Raw genomic sequence first — 19,221 nt, 5'->3', positions numbered from 1 at the left:
TGCATCAATTCTTTTATTACAACTTAGCTTTTAAGAACAGCAAATTGGGCTTGAAAAACCCAATCAAACCCAAACATTTGATTAATCAGAAATAAACTATTATTAATATTGCAGACTGTTAAATTCCTGCTTTGTGTTATCACATCAGGGATTTGCCCAAAGTTGTCCAATTTATAAACGAGTAATAGTAAGGGAGTAAAGCAAAAATGACTCTTTGTGGTGTAGGTAACAGAATCATAGAATGGTTTAGGTTGGAAGGGACCTCAAGGATCATCAAGCTCCAACCCCCCTGACAGAGGCAGGGACACCTCCCACTAGAACAGGTTGATAGAAGCCTCATCCAACCTGGCCATGAACACCTCCAGGGAGGGAGCAGCCACAACCTCCCTGGGTGTGATGCTTTGGGAGTTACCCACACCCCCACTCTTATGAGATCACCCAGAGTAGGCTTAGCAGAGCTGGAAATTAGAATGGAGCTTCTCTAAAATTCTGTATGAATCTGGAGTGTTAACCCTACAACTGCCATCAGTGACAAGTCCTTTATGTCTTGCAATCACCTTATGCAAACAGAAAATCAAATGCTGTTGAATCAGCATTTTTACACTTGGATAGAAGAGATTAAATTCACATTTTCACTAATTAGAATTACTGGGATCTTAGCCTACTTAGTGCCATACTAAGCTTTGAACCAAAAGATAGAACACAAATGTGAGAGCTGTAATTGTCAGATGAAAACATCATTAATGATGTATAACCACCAAGATGATAAGAAAGTAAAAGAAAAACACTTTGTGAAACTCTGAGGGTTTTTTAAGTTTATTTTATTGCTTTTATTGCAAATCCTGGATTAAAACATACAAATATCTGTAACTTGTGAATCACAGGATGATCTTTTCACTAGTTTAATTTTATACACTGCATCTTGAGTTTGGTGTAGTTTTTATGTGTTTGTCATAGAATCATAGAATCAACCAGGTTGGAAGAGACCTCCAAGATCATCCAGTCCAACCTAGCACCCAGCCCTAGGCAATCAACCAGACCATGGCACTAAGTGCCTCATCCAGTCTTTTCTTGAACAGCTCCAAGGATGGTGACTCCACCACCTCCCTGGGCAGCCCATTCCAATGCCAATCACTCTCTCTGTGAAGAACTTCCTCCTAACATCCAGCCTAGACCTACTCCGGCACAACTTGAGACTGTGTCCCCTCTGCCAGTTTAAACCCATTACCCCTCCTCCTGTCATTACAAGACCTTGTAAATAATCCCTCCCCAGCCATCCTGTAGGTCCCCTTCAGATACTTCGTAAAGTCCATTTTGCCACATACTTTAAGATGTTAAATTTCACCAGACTGCACTATAAATGTGCTTCTGGTGTTGGTAGCTGAGGGGCTTTCTCTTTAGAGAGCAGTTCTTGCATTTTATTTGTGCATGAATATTATAATACATATAATTTTGCTATCAGGTGGTAAATTGCTTTTCTACAGCAGCTGTAAAAAATTAAAACTAAATGGCCTAGGATAAAATCTTGACTCATGGGAAAATCAGCTGTCATGGGACTAGATGGGAGGTCTTCCCATGAATTAATAGGTGGCTTAAATAGTAGGATTAAGCGATCAGCTTCGACAAAAGTAGAGGTTTAACAGCAGAGTCCCTTAGGGAGCTCCACTGAAACATCTACTGCTCGGCATAAATGATCTAGAAAAGGAAGTGAATAATGAGGTGACTAAGTGTTCTGCTGATACAAAAGTCTTCAAAATAATAATGATGAAAAGTGATTGTTAAGAGTTGCAGCAGATTTCAGAGTACCAATCAATTAAAAGACACTGAGCAAATGAACGTTGATGTTGATAAATGTGCATAGGGGATAAAGGAATAGAAACATACAGTAATGGCCACTAAGTAAGCTGTTATGATTAACAAGAGATACTCAGAATCATAAAATCATAGAATCATAGACTCATAGAATCAGTCAGGATTGGAAGGAACCACAAGGAGCATCTATTTCCAACCCCCCTTCCATGGACAGGGACACTCTGCCCTAGATCAGACTGGCCACGGCCTCAGCCAGCCTGGCCTTAAACACCTCCAGGGACAGGGTCTTAACCACCTCCCTGGGCAACCCATTCCAGCCTCTCACCACTCTCATGCTCAACAACTTCCTTCTCATGTCCAGCCTGAACCTACCCTTGTCAAGCTCCTCTCCATTCCCCCCAGTCCTGTCACTCCCTGATAGCCTAAAAAGTCCCTCCCTGGCTTTTTTGTAGGTCCTCTTCAGATCCTGGAAGGTCACAAGAAGGTCATCTCAGAGCCTTTTCTTCTTCAGACAGCCCCAATTCTTTCAGACTCCTCATAGCAGAGCTTCTCCAGCCTTCTGGTCAACCCAGTGTCCCTTCTCTGGACACGATCCAGCACATCCACAGCCTTCTTGTAATGGGGGCTCCAGAACTGGATGCAGTACTCCTGGTGGGGTCTCAGCAGAGCAGAGTAGAGGGGCAGAATCACCTCCCTCATCCTTCTGGCCACACTTTTCCTGATGCAGACCATGATCTGGTTGGCCCTTTGAGCTGCAACCAAACATATTTGTCATTGTCTGTAATCCTAGTAAAGGTTTATTAGCCCAACATTCAAGTACAGTCAAAGGTTAAGTGAAATGATAATGAAAAAACAAACCAAACAAACAATCCCAGAAATAAATCAGCTAAGGAAAAGAATAGAGAGCAAAAGAGACCATGGTCATAGCATCATATACAGTTATGATATAATCACATCCTGAATTATCAATTGATTCCAGTCTCTGCAACTGAAAGTCAAGACTGCAAAATAAGTTAGGATAAAAGAAAAATAAATGTACTTCTTTTTTTCAATACTAAACAGCTCCTGATGCACTGATTGTTAATCTGAGCTTTTAGGTAATTACATTTATTAACAGCAAAAAAAAATGATTTATGGTTTTGTTGGGGTTTTGGTTTGGTTTGTTTTTTTTTGTTTGGTTTGGGCATTTTTTTCATAACAGAATCAAGACCATCCCTGGAGGTGTTCAAGAAAAGCCTGGATGTTAGGAGGAAGTTCTTCCCAGAAAGAGTGATTGACATTGGAATGAGCTGCCCAGGGAGGTGGTGGAGTCACCATCCCTGAAGGTGTTGAAGCAAAGCCTGGATGAGGCACTTAGTGCCATGGTCTGGTTGATTGGTTAGGGCTGGGTGCTAGGTTGGACTGGATGCTCTTGGAGGTCTCTTCCAACCTGGTTGGTTCTATGTTTCTATTCTATGATTCTATTCTATTTTATGATTCTCTTCTATTCTATGACCTCAGTAGACATAGAAGTTAAAGCAAAAGTACACACTTTTTCAGCACAATGAAAACTGTCAGAGGTTGTGTCATGGAGTTCATTGCCATGCGATTCTTTGGAGAGGAATGGGTTTGAAATAAGACTAAGCTGTGTCATGGAAAAGAGGCCATTGTGGGTTATTCTTACAATGTTATTACAGCCTCTGACTCACGTGCAAGGTTGGCAAAGGAATGGGTTTGAAAGAAGACTAATTTGTGTCATGGGTTACTCTTACAGTGCTGTAAGTACAGCCTCTAACTCACATTCAGGGTAGGCAAAGGCAGAGGAAGTACCTGGAGAGCTGCCACTCTTCTTTCTCACATGTCAGAAGCGGAAAGCTTGGCCAGATGATTGGTTTTATGTTCTTGGGCAGCTTTTTTTTGTTGTTGTTATTGCACTTCTGTTTCTCATCTGTGAAATAGAGCTAAAAATGCATATTAGCCTCACTTTGAAAGCATGCCATGAGTTGAGATTTTCTCTGACATCCTTAGAAATGCTTAAGGTACACAAGTTGCGGTCTCTAGTTTTGATTGCAAAAATACTCTGACATTTGCTTATGATTATTTTAAATGTCTTCTTAATAATGTGGAGACAGTTCCATCTAGTTATTTATCCAGTTCTATCCAGTTCTAGTGACTTCTGAGGGGAAATGACATTGAATGGGCATGTCCTTTCTTCACTTTGGCATTTGTGTTTGTTGAACCAGGCTGCTGTTAGTGTTCTCTTTGGACCAGCCTCTGGCTACATATACAGAAATCTATAATATCACAATTCACCTTCATTTTAATGTAAATAAATGGACAGCTTTGTGCTGTTATGAGGATAATTTAACTCAAGTGTTTCCCAGAGTCCTATTTCCTTGTCCTTTGCAAAGATGTAATGGTCCTGATCACAGTCTCAAAGACAATCCTTGCTGCTGGAGCAGCTGTAGTGTTTTCTGCTGCCTCTTTCTGCAGCAATTGCTCAACTACTTACTCTGTCTTGAGTGCTCTTTTCTGACTAGCCTGCTAATGAAGGAGGTGGAGAAAGATGCCATAGTGTCTATTACTTTGCATGCAAGAACCACTTTCAAGTGAGTGGTGCCTTGACCTGTGAAAGTAAGATGTCCGTATGCCCTGTAAAAGGTGATTGCTGCAATCTTGCTCATATGTATTCATCTCTGTTAAACATTCTGCTTATTCTGGGATTTACTCTCTAGGCAGCTTGAAGGCCATTGAACAAAGAGTTTTCCTAATGTATCATAATTACACAAACACCTGTGCTGAGAATCCTTGTACTGAGCTACTCAATTTTTTTCCATGGGTTCAACAATGCTTAGCACTTCTCAAATGTGATTTGGTGATCTAACGACTTGGCACAGGGTACAATGGAGTACAGATGGGAATTCTAGATCAGGGACTTCTTAGGAAAAGTGAAGGGATACACTTGTAGCACATTATTAATTTTGCTGTAGTTATACAGCATGCTTTAAAATACAGAACTCCTTCTCTTCATTGTAAGGGCAAACCCAATAATGAAAGAGAGGGTTATTCAGAACAGGTCATATTAAAAGCTTAATGGATTTCATTTCTTTTTATTTGGTGTATAAATGCCACCTTGCACAGAGCTGTGTATAAAATATCTTCTCAGAGATTTTTATTTCCTTTTCCAGATTGCTCAGCCAGCTTTTGGAAACCATAAAATCTTGCTTGGAGTCATACAAACTTCATAGTCACCAGATCTCAAAGCTACCCTCTACAAAGCATGTTCCTAGTAGCATACTATTTTGTGAAGTCATTTCTGAAAATGTAAATATCTAACAAGAGAATTGAAAGTTCACCACAGTAATTTTCCAGAACATAGAATCAGCCATGTTGGAAGAGACCTCCAAGATCATCCAGTCCAACCTAGCACCCAGCCCTAGTCAATAAACCAGACCATGGCACCAAATGCCTCATCCAGGCTTTGCTTCAACATCTCCAGGGATGGCAACTCCACCACCTCCCTGGGCAGCTCATTCCAATGCCAATCACTCTCTGTGAAGAATTTCCTCCTAACATCCAGCCTAGACCTCCCTCAGCACAACTGTTTCACTTTCTTATAAATGTTATAAAACATACAAAAGCTATATTTCTGCATTCAATCATGATAAAAAAATGTGTGAGAATATGTATAGTTACAGGAAAAATCTTAGCAATTGTCAAAGAAGTCAGACCCCTCTGCCCTGAATTTTCTCTCCAGCTGTGGCCATAAGTGGGTCCTTCCAGAATAAAAGACCAAAAGCTGAGTGGTATTTTGCCATGATATTGTTACAACCTCCATATTGTCTACAACTACCTGAAGGGAGGCTGTAGCCAGGTGAGGGTTGGTCTCTTTTGACAGGCAACCATCAACAGAACAAGGGGACACAGTCTCAAGTTGTGCCAGGGGAGGTCTAGGCTGGATGTTAGGAGGAAGCTGTTGACAGAGAGAGTGATTGGCATTGGAATGGGCTGCCCAGGGAGGTGCTGGAGTCGTTGTCCCTGGAGGTGTTGAAGCAAAGCCTGGATGAACCATTTAGTGCCATGTTGATTGTCTAGGGCTGTGTGCTAGGTTGGACTGGATGCTCTTGGAGGTCTCTTCCAACCTGATTGATTCTGTGATTCCAACACCTCAAAGAGTTCCTAATGCTGAGGTAGTCCCTTAGTGCTTAGTAACTTCAGTTTTATTTTGCTCTCCCATATTTGTCCAGCATTTAGGAAATGATGTGCAATTACAAAAAAACAGAGGCCTGGCTTGCTTTTCTCTGCCTTGCTTTTTAAAATGTTTAGTAAACAATCAGCCTACCATAACACATGGGGATAGAGAATATCATTACAGAAATCCAAGCTGTTAATACATGAGCCTGACGAGATTAACTCCTTAAAAGATTGCCGAAGGGTTGCAGAGGATTTTAACAGTTGGGAATTAGAAGAATGATGGAGTGGTTGCAGCTCAGCCATGATCTCCTTTGCCCCAGGATATGACTTGTGCAGAGAAAACAGCAGTCAGGGAATGAGAGAATGATAAAGTTTGGAAGGGACTTCTGGAGATCATCTAGTCCAACCTCCCCACCAAAGCAGATTCACCTAGAGCAGGATGCACAGGACAGCATCCAGGCAGGCTATGAATGACTCTAGAGACAGAGGCTCCACCACTTCTCTGGGCAGCCCCTTCTAGTGTTCTACTACTCTCAACAAATTTCTGTTCCTCTTCATCTCCAGATGGAATATTCTGTGTTCAAATTTGTGCCCATTAACTCTTGTCCTGTCACTGGGCACCACTGAAAAAGGCTGGTGTCATCCTCCTGACACCCACTTTTTAGGTATCTATAAGCATTGCTAAGATCCCCCCCCGCCCCCAGCATTCTCTTCTCCAGGCTAAAGAGGCCTGAGTCCCTCAGCTTTTCTTTGTACAAGAGATGTTCTAGTTCCCTAGTTATTTTTGTGGCCCCTGTCTGTAACCTGTCAAGCAGTTCCCTGTCCTTCTTGAACTGGGCAGCCTAGAGCTGGACAAGGAACTCCAGATTAGGTCTCACCAGAGGAGGGTAGAGAAGAAGGAGAACCTCCCATGCATACTTTTCCCTTCCAATCCCTAAAATCCTGTGATAACTTTTGAAGTGAGATACTTTCAATACTATTAAGTCATTTTCTTTGTTTATTTGGCCTGCACTATGTTGATCCCCTCCTGGTTTCTCCATGTATTGAAAACTCGATAAGTTTGTGTTCCCTGGACCCTGGGCAGCCTCCAACCACCACATCCCCTACCAGCCCCTCTCTATTTGTGTGCAGCAGGTCAAGCAGGGCTGCCCCCTGGTAGGCTCACGTAACAGCTGGAATAAGAAGTTGTCTTCCACACATTCTAGAAACCTTCTAGACTGCTTCTTCTCAGCAGTGTTTAAGTCCCAGCAGCTGTCTGGTAAGTTAAAGTCGCCCACCAGAACAAGAGCAGGTGATCTTGAAGCAGCCTCCAATTGTTTAAAGAGTAACAAATCAACCTCTTCTTCCTGGTTGGGTGGTCTGTAACAGCCTCCAACCAGGATATCAGTCTTGTTGGCCTTCCCCTTAATTCTCACCCATGACGATTCAACTTGATCATCCTTGATTTCTACCTCCATGACATCCAGAGCACTCCTAATATACAGAGCCACTCCTCCCCTCCTTCTCCCTTGCCTGGCTCTCCTGAAGAGTCTGTAGCCATTGATTACAGCACTCCAATCATACGAGTCATCCCACCGCGTTTCGGTGGTGGCAACAGCATCATAGTTTTCCTCCTGCACCAAGGCTTCCAGCTCCTCCTGTTTGTGAGCCATACTGCGTGCATTAGTGTACATGCACTTCAGCTGGGCTGCTGCTTTTACCCCTATCTCTAGTCTATCATCCTCAATTTCCTTTGGTTTATCTCTAGTGCTGTCATGTCTAACCCCCTCCCCCTTCCACTCTATGAGGCCATATCCCTCATTCTTCTGCTGAGAAATGCAACCAGTCAAAATATAGATAAGACACTTCTCACACACTGCCAAGATCTCAGTTCTGTTCCTTCTTTCTGGCAGTCTGGTCTGTGTGGTTGCCTCTGCCTTAACTCTTTTATCTGACCTAACCCTTTTTCTCCTAACCTCCTTGTCATCTTTTTGACATCTCACCTCAGATCTCTCCAGGTTTATCATGTGAGATATAGGTTGGTTGATCTGGTTATTTCTGAAGGGTGGGAAAGAAGTGGGGGAGGGTTGAAGGAGCTCCCCTGGCAATCTGATTTCTGGGAGGGGTGTTGTGTTCCTGTATTACTTTTAAACTTGTATATAACTGCAAATATTTGCGTGTATATCTGCTTGTATACTGTGCTAAGCTGTAAATATAGCTTCATTCCTTAACTTCCATCTGGCTGAGTCTAGTCTGGGTGATTTTCTTAAGTTTGGGGGAATATGAGCCAACAGTGTGCCCAGGTGGCCAAGAGAGCCAGTGGCATCCTGGCCTGCATCAGCAATGGTGTGGTCAGCAGGAGCAGGGAGGTCATTCTACCCCTGTACTCTGCACTGGTTAGACCACACCTTGAGTCCTGTGTTCAGTTCTGGGCCCCCCAGCTTAGGAGGGACATTTTGATGCTTGAGTGTGTCCAGAGAAGGGTGACGAGGCTGGTGAGAGGCCTTGAGCACAGCCCTGTGAGGAGAGGCTGAGGGAGCTGGGATTGGTTAGCCTGGAGAAGAGGAGGCTCAGGGGTGACCTTATTGCTGTCTACAACTACCTGAGGGGTGGTTGTGGCCAGGGGGAGGTTGCTCTCTTCTCTCAGGTGGCCAGCACCAGAACAAGAGGACACAGCCTCAGGCTGTGCCAGGGGAGATTTAGGCTGGAGGTGAGGAGAAAGTTCTTCCCTGAGAGAGTCATTGGACACTGGAATGGGCTGCCCGGGGAGGTGGTGGAGTCGCCGTCCCTGGAGCTGTTCAAGGCAGGACTGGACGTGGCACTTGGTGCCATGGTCTAGCCTTGAGCTCTGTGGTAAAGGGTTGGACTTGATGATCTATGAGGTCTCTTCCAACCTTGCTGATACTGTGATACTGTGATCTTTCCTTGTAACTGTAAGCACAATAAACTGCCATGATCTTCCCCCATTAACACATTAATATTATTTACCATTTCTATGTAGCACTGCACAAGAAATAGGTTCTTTCATATTGTTTTATTAGTGCAATGTTTATTCTTTATAACTCCAGCTACAATCTACATGTAGTCTGGCACTATTTTGTACTTCACCTATGCAGTAAAGGCACTTTATTAAAAGCATATATAAACTTTATTTCTTTTCTTGGTTATGGCTTTGCAAGCAGCTGAAATAAAACTCAGAATCTGAGTTTTAGTTGTGTATGCATAATCCTTCAATGTCTTGCATTTCTATCACAGCATTGTCACTTGTACATTTCAGTACAGTAGACAAATAGGGTGAGATGATGCTAAGGTTAAAAAAAATAAGAAGAAAATTGGAATTAAAGCAACAGTTCATTGTCTATTAAGTAACCACAAATGGAGGTGCTTTATTTCAAAGCAAATTTTTAGTTTATTTTAGCATTAATTAGTTATTATTTTAGTTTATTTTCTATGTAGTTACACAGTTCTAACATTGAAATTTGGAGCACTAAACAGACTCAGTTTGAAAATGAAATCTGACATTACAGCATTGCTCTGAAGATCTTTGACACATCTGAGGGTTTACATCTTGATTTTGTGAATCCTTATCAACGTCAGCAAGAGAATTTTATAGGCATTGACTAGATTCTAAGATTCAATCTATGAGGAGAGGATGAAGGAGCTGGGGTTGTTTAGCCTGGAGAAGAGAAGGCTCAGGGCAGACCTCATTGCTGTCTACAACTACATGAAGGGAGGCTGTAGACAGGTGGGGGTTGGTCTCTTCTCCCAGGCAACCAGCAACAGAACAAGGGGACACAGTCTCAAGTTGTGGAGGGGGAGGTCTAGGCTGGATGTTAGGAGGAAGTTCTTCCCAGAGAGAGTGATTGGCATTGGAATGGGCTGCCCAGGGAGGTGGTGGAGTCACTGTCCCTGGAGGTGTTGAAGAAAAGCCTGGCTGAGGCACTTAGTGCCATGGTCTAGTTGACTGGCTAGGGCTGGGTGCTAGGTTGGACTGGCTGATCTTGGAGGTCTCTTCCAACCTAGTTGATTCTATGATTCTTTAGTGAGTTTAATTTTACACAATTTATTTTTGCAGTACTAACAGCAATTGCTCAAATTCTGTGGCTTCCAGAAGGGCTGCTAACAGTAAGGACAGTTAGCTATGCTGTGATGAACAAAGATTGCATTTGACTCTCCAACTCAAAAAGCAATTAGTCTAATGAATTATTCTTAGTGGGCAACAATGACATTGGATGAAATTAAGAGATTAAACAGGGAATTAATGAGACTTGCAACCTACCCTAGCCAAATAATTAAATATTTATTAAAATAATTTAATTGTTCTAATATATTAAATAAATATAAAATTTTATGTAAGATATATTATAGAATCATAGAATCAAGCAGGTTGGAAGAGACCTCCAAGATCATTCAGTCCAACCTAGCACTCAGCCCTAGCCAGTCAACTAGACCATGGCACTAAGTGCCTCATCCAGGCTTTTTTTTATATGCTTTTTTAGGATATACTCTATATCACTGTGATGCTAAACCTGGGATTTTTCTATGTAGCTGATTGGGATATTGGGGAGGTTGGGAGGTTTTTGCTGGATTTTTGTTTGTTTTGAAAGATTAGCCTTGACAATTTTGTAGGGGAAATTCATTTGACCTGGAACAAATGTGAAGAGATAGCCCTTCTGTGAACAAATCATTTAGCTGACTCAAACCCATATCTTATTATTTGCTTTTGAACATGTGTTCAGTTAAACAGAAACTAGCAGGTGGGTGATAATGTGTCCTTTGGTATCGTTCAAGAACATTATATTGGACTGTGGAAGATTAAGACAATAAAAGGCAAGCAAACAAAAATAAAAGAACTATGACAGGTTTTTTCATAGTAGTGGTCTTATTTCTTCTCTGGGACAGTTGCCTTTCTCCATAACTCTGTCCTTCCCTAAAAGGCACACTATGAAAAAGATCATGATACTGTAATTTTATTCCAAGAGTGTACTTCTTCTGTAAGCACTTCTATGTGATTAGCCTAAGGGATGTTTTCACATATGCCATGAAAGGCAAATCCTACAGGGACAGCAAAAAAAAAGAAAAATACTGTTAATTTTGAGGATTTTTTTTTCCTTTTATCTTGAAAGTCAAATCTCTTCCCTAAATAACAGTCACGTATCCAGGATTTAAATTCATGCAGATTCTTACACCTTTCTGCAAAGCCCCACAATATTTGTTTGAGCAAAACCAGTGATGCTGTCATGCTAAGTGATAGCAGTGCACTTCATCATGTCATTCTCATCATCCCATTGCTTATAGAATCACAGAATCATAGAATCAGTCAAGGTTGGAAGGGACCATGGGGATCAGCCAGTGCCAACCCCCCTGCCATGCCCAGGGACACCCTACCCTACACCGGGCTGGCCATGACCTCATCCAGCCTGGCCTTAAACACCTCCAGGCATGGGGCCTCGGCCACTTCCCAAGCCAACCCATTCCAGGCTCTCACCACTTACCATAAGTAGTAGAGAGGAAACAGAAGGGTGTGAGAAGTCTTGGATGATCTTGGAGGTCTCTTCTGACCTGGTTGATTCTCTGATTCTACGATTCCCAGTCTTGTTAATGCTCCACCTCTTGTAAACAATTGCATAAGCAATACTATGAGCAAAGACAATGTGTAAACAATTATTAAAACAATACTATGAACAAAGAGTATCAATAATGTTCTCATTGCATTTTCATTGGGAACTGTCTTCAAAAAAGATCCCTTTTTGTTATAACTAGAACAAAAAAAATAGCATGAAATACAAAGACCTTTTTTTAAGTCAAGCTATCAAACTGCTGATAGTTCCAGTAATGAATTCTCATCTCAATCCATTCTGACATTTTTTAAATCCAATCCCACCATTGCACCTAATATCTAACATGAGCCAGCAGTGTGCCCAGGTGGCCAAGAGAGCCAGTGGCATCCTGGCCTGCATCAGGAATGGTGTGGTCAGCAGGAGCAGGGAGGTCATTCTGCCCCTGTACTCTGCACTGGTTAGACCACACCTTGAGTGCTGTGTTCAGTTCTGGGCCCCCCAGTTTAGGAGGGACATTGAGATGCTTGAGCGTGTCCAGAGAAGGGCAACGAGGCTGGGGAGAGGCCTTGAGCACAGCCCTACGAGGAGAGGCTGAGGGAGCTGGGATTGGTTAGCCTGGAGAAGAGGAGGCTCAGGGGAGACCTTATTGCTGTCTACAACTACCTGAGGGGTGGTTGTGGCCAGGAGGAGGTTGCTCTCTTCTCTCAGGTGGCCAGCACCAGAACGAGAGGACACAGCCTCAGGCTGTGCCAGGGGAGATTTAGGCTGGAGGTGAGGAGAAAGTTCTTCACTGAGAGAGTCATTGGACACTGGAATGGGCTGCCCGGGGAGGTGGTGGAGTCGCCGTCCCTGGAGCTGTTCAAGGCAGGATTGGACGTGGCACTTGGTGCCATGGTCTAGCCTTGAGCTCTGTGGTAAAGGGTTGGACTTGATGATCTATGAGGTCTCTTCCAACCTTGCTGATACTGTGATATATATATATAAATATATAAATCACTGTATTGTTCATTAACATAGTTATCTAAAAGCAACAGCTATAGAAGAAAAAAATCAGCAGTTCAGTAGAGGTTCTGTCAGTATTTGAGCTATCAGTAATTCTTGTGATAGAGGGAGGAAAAAAAAACCCTGAAAGACATTTCTGGCTAACCATGAAACAATTTGATCTAATATAGAAGTGCTTGGGTACAACTGAAGAACAATTCCATTCATCCTGCTAATAGAAACCAACTAGATTTTCATCCATGTCCGGAGTGAGGGCATGAAATAGATGAAAAAGTCTTAGAGAAGGTCATAGTCATGAAGAGAGAATGAAGCAAACCCACTCTTTTCTGAGGATTGAGGATTTCTGTAATAATGAAAAACTGGCAGCTGGACTTGGGCTACGAGAGACAAAAGGTTTGGTGTGGGTAGGAAATAAAAGTGGAGACTAAAGGCCTGAAGAGGAAGGTTTGCTGGATGCTGATTTAACAGAAATCGATCACTTCTGTTGTAAACTCAAGTCTGTCACCTACCTGCAAAACACACAGCACTTACCTAAGTGAGAATGTTTATTGCAGAAGCCATTAATCCAGAAACACTCTTCACAACATAGGGAACCAGTCTTCAGCTGTTAAGGTATGCCTGAAAAGTATTTATCCCTTTCTCATACGAAATATAATGACCTTCTGCTGCTGTTGAGATAATTTATCTCAACCAGTTCAGAAAACTTTGACTGCAATTTTGGGGTGGCTGATTGCTCTTGAGAGAATGCAGGGTATCCTATAGGTCAGTACGAAAATAAATGGTGGCAGAACAGAATCTAAACAACACAGAAGAAAACCCAGAGTGGGTTTTGGATTATAGGGGTCAGTGGAAAAGGTAGTGATAATAGCAAAGTAGAATAATACAGAGCTGAATCACAGAATTGTTTGGGTTGGAGAAGACCTGTAAGATCATCCAGTCCAACCATTTTGTCACTCAACCAAGTGCAGTGCTAAACCAGATCCCTCTGCAGTGCATCTCTACCTCATTGAAACACCTGCAGGCACAGAGAGTCAACCACCTCGCTGGGCAACCTGTGCCAGTGCTTGAGAACCCTTTCGGTGAAGAAGTTTCTTCTAATGTCCAACCTGGTGCAATTTGAGGCTGCTTTCTCTCATCCTATCACTTGTTAGTAGGGAGAAGAAATCAACACCTACCTGGTTCCAAGCTCCTTTCAGGGAGTCATAGAGAGCAATGAGGTCTCCCCTCAGCCCTCTCCTCTCCACACCAAACAACCCCAGTTCACAGTATCACAGTATCAGCAAGGTTGGAAGAGACCTCACAGATCATCCAGTCCAACCCTTTACCACAATAGGCAAACCTTACCACGATAGGCAAAAGCCACAGGCCTGGACCTCCCAGATATGGGAATCATACAGGCCTTACACCAGGCAGGCACGAGCTGGGCGTGTGGGGGCTTACACAACCACCTTACGCAGTCAGGGGTCCTGGGCAGGCCTGACTTTATGGCACCAGGTCTGTTGTGCCCCTTTGTGCTCGTTATATGTGTTTACCTCTGGTTAAGGCAGAAAAACACATCCAGGCAGGGCAAGGCATAAATAAGCCTATTTTGGGCCCACAGGCCCTCCACAACAACAACATGAATACAAATACCAGCTTTGCCTCTCTTTCTGATGTATTTAAAAATGACATAGCAATACCATGTTTCCAATCCACAAATTGGACTAGATGATCTCCAGAGGTCCCTTATAACTCCTACTGTTCCATGAACACTCCTAAGTCTTGTCACCTTGAGCATGTCCTGGAATACTGTTACACGAGTTGACCTTTATCTGATACCTGAAAAAACAAATGCAGATGCAGGATAACAAAATAAGGGAAGGAAAGGAAAAGGGATATCACAGTATCACAGTATCAGCAAGGTTGGAAGAGACCTCACAGATCATCAGGTCCAACCCTTTACCACAGAGCTCAAGGCTAGACCATGGCACCAAGTGCCACGTCCAGTCCTGCCTTGAACAGCTCCAGGGATGGCGACTCCACCACCTCCCCGGGCAGCCCATTCCAGTGTCCAATGACTCTCTCAGTGAAGAACTTTCTCCTCACCTCCAGCCTAAATCTCCCCTGGCGCAGCTTGAGGCTGTATCCTCTTGTTCTGGTGCTGGCCACCTGAGAGAAGTGCCATGGTCTAGTTGACTGGCTAGGGCTGGGTGCTAGGTTGGACTGGAGGTCTCTTCCAACTTATTTGATTCTATGATTCTATGATAAGCTAAGAGCAATGTGGGAGAAGGGGGAGAGCATTCATTGTTTATATTTGTCTTCCAGAGCCACTCCTGTACATACTAAAGATGATACTTCTGAGGAAATGGCTGGACATCACCTGTTGGTGAGAAGTAGAGCTTTTTGTTATTGTTATTTGCTTCCACACATGGCTTTTGCTTTTGCTTTATTAAACTGTCTTTATCTTTATCCACAAGCTTTCCATTTTCTTTTCTCTACCCTGTCCAGCAGCTTTGGTGGGCACCTGATATCCAGCCAAGGTCAAGCCACCACAGTGCAATAAGCATACTGCAAGCTCAGACATTTCACAAAAATGACCATATTAAGTACTTGGAATAAATCACTTCAAAAGAAAATCCACACCTACACACTGAATGTCAAAAGTCTGAGCTTGCAGCCACATCCAGAGTATAATATAGCAAGTGTTCTTAAAAATGACAACAGTCACAACAACTGGCAGAGAAAATGAATGGCAATTCTGAATTACCAATTGAATTCTCCATATGCATAGAATATGAAGCCTTGCACAAGCTGTCTGATAACTGTTAGGGAAGGATAATTTGATTACTTTTTAATAGTGCTAGTATTGATTCTTACCAGCTTGTTTCACTTGGAATGAGTCTGATCTGCAGTAACAAAATATATTTCTCACAGAGGTTGAGCCAAAGACAATGCTCATTTGAATAGTCAGATGGAACACCTACAGCCTATAAATTAATATAGGCAACCTAATGGAGGCACTCAAATGCATGTCAAAAGTAGCAATCAGGAGAACAGGTACCACCAATCCTCAACCAGGAAACCACCAATCCTCAACCAGTCTCTATTAAACATGCCAGGTCAAGGTTCTGATCTGGTTAAGAGTACTGATTGGGAAAAAAAAGGGCATTCATTATTAACCAAGTTTTCAATAAGTATGGAACTTACAGAGCTTAGTAACATATGAAGGTTTATGAAAATTAGGATTGGGACGTGGCAGACAGATTGAATTTCATTAACAGAACATATGTCATATTTTTACCAATGAATATCATCTCCAAATCTGGAAAATCAGGGCATGAATATCACAAGATCACAGGCTCACAGGATGTTAGAGGTTGGAAGGGACCCAAGGAGATCATCCAGTCCAACCCCCCTGCCAGAGCAGGACAATCCTATCTAACACAGATCACAGAGGAACACAGCCAGACAGGCCTTGAAAGGATCCAGAGAATGAGACCCCACAGCCTCTCTGGGGAGCCTGTTCCAGTGCTCTGAGACCCTTAGAGTAAAGAAGTTCCCTCTTGGGTTGAGGCAGAACCTCTTGTGCTGCAATTTACACCCATTGCTCCTTAGAATCATAGACTCATAGAATCAACCAGGTTGGAAAAAGACCTCCAAGATCACATATAGTAATGATATTTTTCCCCTCCAAATTATAAATATATAAGTACCTCTGCTTCAAAGGGAACTGAATAGAAATAGGTGAGCTAACAGAACAGAGAAGTATTTAAAGTTAAGGAAACATCTGTGGTATATATGTATAAAATATACAATATGCCTCTAAATCATGAACTCAGAAACACCTCCAAGCTCAGTATTATTTGACAGGTTATCTGTCCAAGATACTACAACTGAGTTTGACACAGATATGGGAAAAGCTTTCATAATGCCAGGGGAGATTCAGGCTCGAGGTGAGGAGAAAGTTCTTCACTGAGAGAGTCATTGGACACTGGAATGGGCTGCCCGGGGAGGTGGTGGAGTCGCCGTCCCTGGAGCTGTTCAAGGCAGAATTGGACGTGGCACTTGGTGCCATGGTCTGGCCTTGAGCTCTGTGGTAAAGGGTTGGACTTGATGATCTGTGAGGTCTCTTCCAACCCTGATGATACTGTGATACTGTGATACTATGAACTGTTTTAGGACTGTATCTACATCTGGCAACCCAAAATCATGTCCAGAACTGGTTCAAACAAACCTCTTTGACATTATAATGCGTATTAATTTGTGGTACTAGAACATCTGTAACCAAGGACTCCCTTTATACTGATAAGAATTGGGATAAATCCATTAATGGCCTGACCTAAAGTGCATGCCTTCAGCATGTTAAATCCCTGAGTGGAAGCTTTAACTAGAAAATAATTTCTTTCATGTTGTGAGAGTTTGTTCATTTGTCTTTACTTTTTCTGCGCATTTCAGACTCTGTTTCCTTACTGAAAAGGGGATAAAAAGAAACACTCTCTGTTAGTATATTTCGAAGGCAGACAAGTCTAAAGCTTTCACTTAACAAAGAAAAAATAATAATGAATATTAATGCTTGTAACCAGAGTTTGTGAAATACAATGTGAATGGCTCACATCAGACACCTGGTGTTTTCAATGCCAGTTGTAACTGTTCTCATGTTTAATGGTGTCAGGCACTAGCTCTAAACAGATTTCCTTATCCAAACAACATATTTAGCTTCTTAGTCATATTCCATAAGTTAAGGCAAAAAGCATAGAATCATAGAATGGTTTAGGTTAGAAAGGACCTTAAAGATCATCCAGTTCCAACCCCCTGCCATAGGCAGGGACACCTCCCACTAGAACAGGTCGCTCAAGGCCTCATCCAACCTGGCCTTGAACACCTCCAGGGAGGGAGCAGCCACAACCTCCCTGGGCAACCTGTGCCAGTGTCTCACCACTCTCACTGCAAATAACTTCTTCCAAACATCCAGTTTGAATCTTCCCTCTGCCAGTTTAAATCCATTACTCCTCATCCTGTCATTACAAGACCTTGTCAATAGTCACTCCACAGCCTTCCTGTAGGTCCTCTTCAGATACTGGAAGGCCACTACAAGGTCTTCTCAAAGCCTTCTCTTCTCCAGGCTGAAAGTGTACACATGTCTAAATTTGCTGTAAGTTTTCTTCACCCTACTTTAACATCAGCTTGCTCCCCATTGAAGGGAGAAAAATAAATGGGTAAATATAAACCCCTCAGGGGGGAAAAGTACACAGCTGCCAGAAAAACTGTCAATATTTTTTACATATTTTTTCTGTATGAATAGAAAATTACTTTTACCACCAAAAAAAAATATATATATATAAAGAAGAAAAAAATATGAGAGAAAAGGAGGAGGAAAACCACTTACAAGCTGTTTTCTGAGAGTCAGGCTTTCAAAAGTACGAAGTGACAAAAACTTCAAGAAGTGAGACAATTATTTAGCAACAAAAATAGATCAGTTTGAGGGGAAAAAAATTAACATAAAATTTGAAATTTTGAAAAAGTGAAAATGTGATTTATTACACGAAGAGAAAAAAAAACCCCAACAATTTAAAAGCAACAAAAAAGCAAAGAACCAGAATCTAATTGCTGATTCTTTCCAGAAACCTTGAGACAATCACATAAATACTACTCCAGATAAAGCTGCACTCCCTCTGCTTAAAAGGAAAAGATCATCTTCTTTTTCATCATATGACTTATTATGTGCTAGTAAGGCAGAGTCATCCAAATTAATGATTAGATAACTGTTCTGAACACCTACCAGTTTAAAATCAAGAATCATTCAAGTTCTTCACATTTCAAAGCCCTGCGCATCTAAAAGAACAGCTGCAAGTTATCATCTCTGAGTTTGCTACAAATTGAAGCTCTGGATTAACCTGAATGAATTGCACACAGGTGTGAAAAAATCAACCTCAGAACAAAGGGGACCTTGTATCCTATCTCAGCTTCTTCTCTATCCTTGCCTTTTAATTTCCTCATCTTTTTTTTTACCAAAGACTATGATACATAATTTATGTAAGTTTTATGTCTGAGACAAGAGTTGTGTATATGAATTTTTAATACACACTTGTATACATTTGGATATTTGGGATGCATTAGATAAAGTATAGAATGCATGCTAAATGCTTACACATTTTTATGTATGTTATATATGTATATTACATAGAACTGAATAGAATAAAATAGAATAGAATCAACCAGGTTGGAAGAGACTCGGTGCCATGGTTTAGTTGACTAGATAGGGCTGGCTGATAGGTTGGACTGGATGATCTTGGAGGTCTCTTCCAACCTGCTTGATTCTATGATTCTATGATTCTAAGATCATCCAGTCCAACCTATCCCTTAGGCCTATCCAGTCAACTAGACCATGGCACCAAGTGCCTCAGCCAGTCTTTTCTTGAACACTTCCAGGGATGGTGACTCCACCACCTCCCTGGGCAGCCCATTCCAATGCCAATCACTCTGTCTGTGAAGAACTTCCTCCTAACATCCAGGTTATACCTCCCCCAGCACAACTTGAGACTTTATCCCTTTGTTCTATTAGTGGTTGCCTGGGAGAAGAGACCAGCCCCCACCTGGCTACAACCTCCCTTCAGGTAGTTATAGACAGCAATGAGGTCCCTCCTGAGCCTCCCCTTCTCCAGGCTAAACAACCTATAAATAGGTGTATTATATATATATATGTATCAGGTATAGA

At 42.2% G+C, this 19,221-nt stretch overlaps 1 long non-coding RNA gene across 1 annotated transcript in view; it reads right to left on the bottom strand.

Annotated features, from left to right (window-relative positions):
• Nucleotides 1-833: 833 nt before the first annotated feature.
• Nucleotides 834-19,221, bottom strand: part of LOC135180088 (uncharacterized) — a 79,809-nt gene continuing 61,421 nt past the window's right edge. Inside the window, exons 2-4 of the long non-coding RNA XR_010304267.1 lie at nt 11,460-11,601; nt 3,622-3,752; nt 834-2,564 (exon numbers count right to left, since the gene is read on the bottom strand). This is a non-coding gene — a long non-coding RNA (uncharacterized LOC135180088). The remainder of the gene's footprint in view (nt 2,565-3,621; nt 3,753-11,459; nt 11,602-19,221) is intronic.

Source organism: Pogoniulus pusillus, chromosome 12, assembly GCF_015220805.1.
Source record: "Pogoniulus pusillus isolate bPogPus1 chromosome 12, bPogPus1.pri, whole genome shotgun sequence".
NCBI lineage: Eukaryota > Metazoa > Chordata > Aves > Piciformes > Lybiidae > Pogoniulus > Pogoniulus pusillus.
The sequence above is the reverse complement of the archived record's forward strand: the minus strand, read 5'-3'. Positions and strand labels throughout refer to the sequence as shown.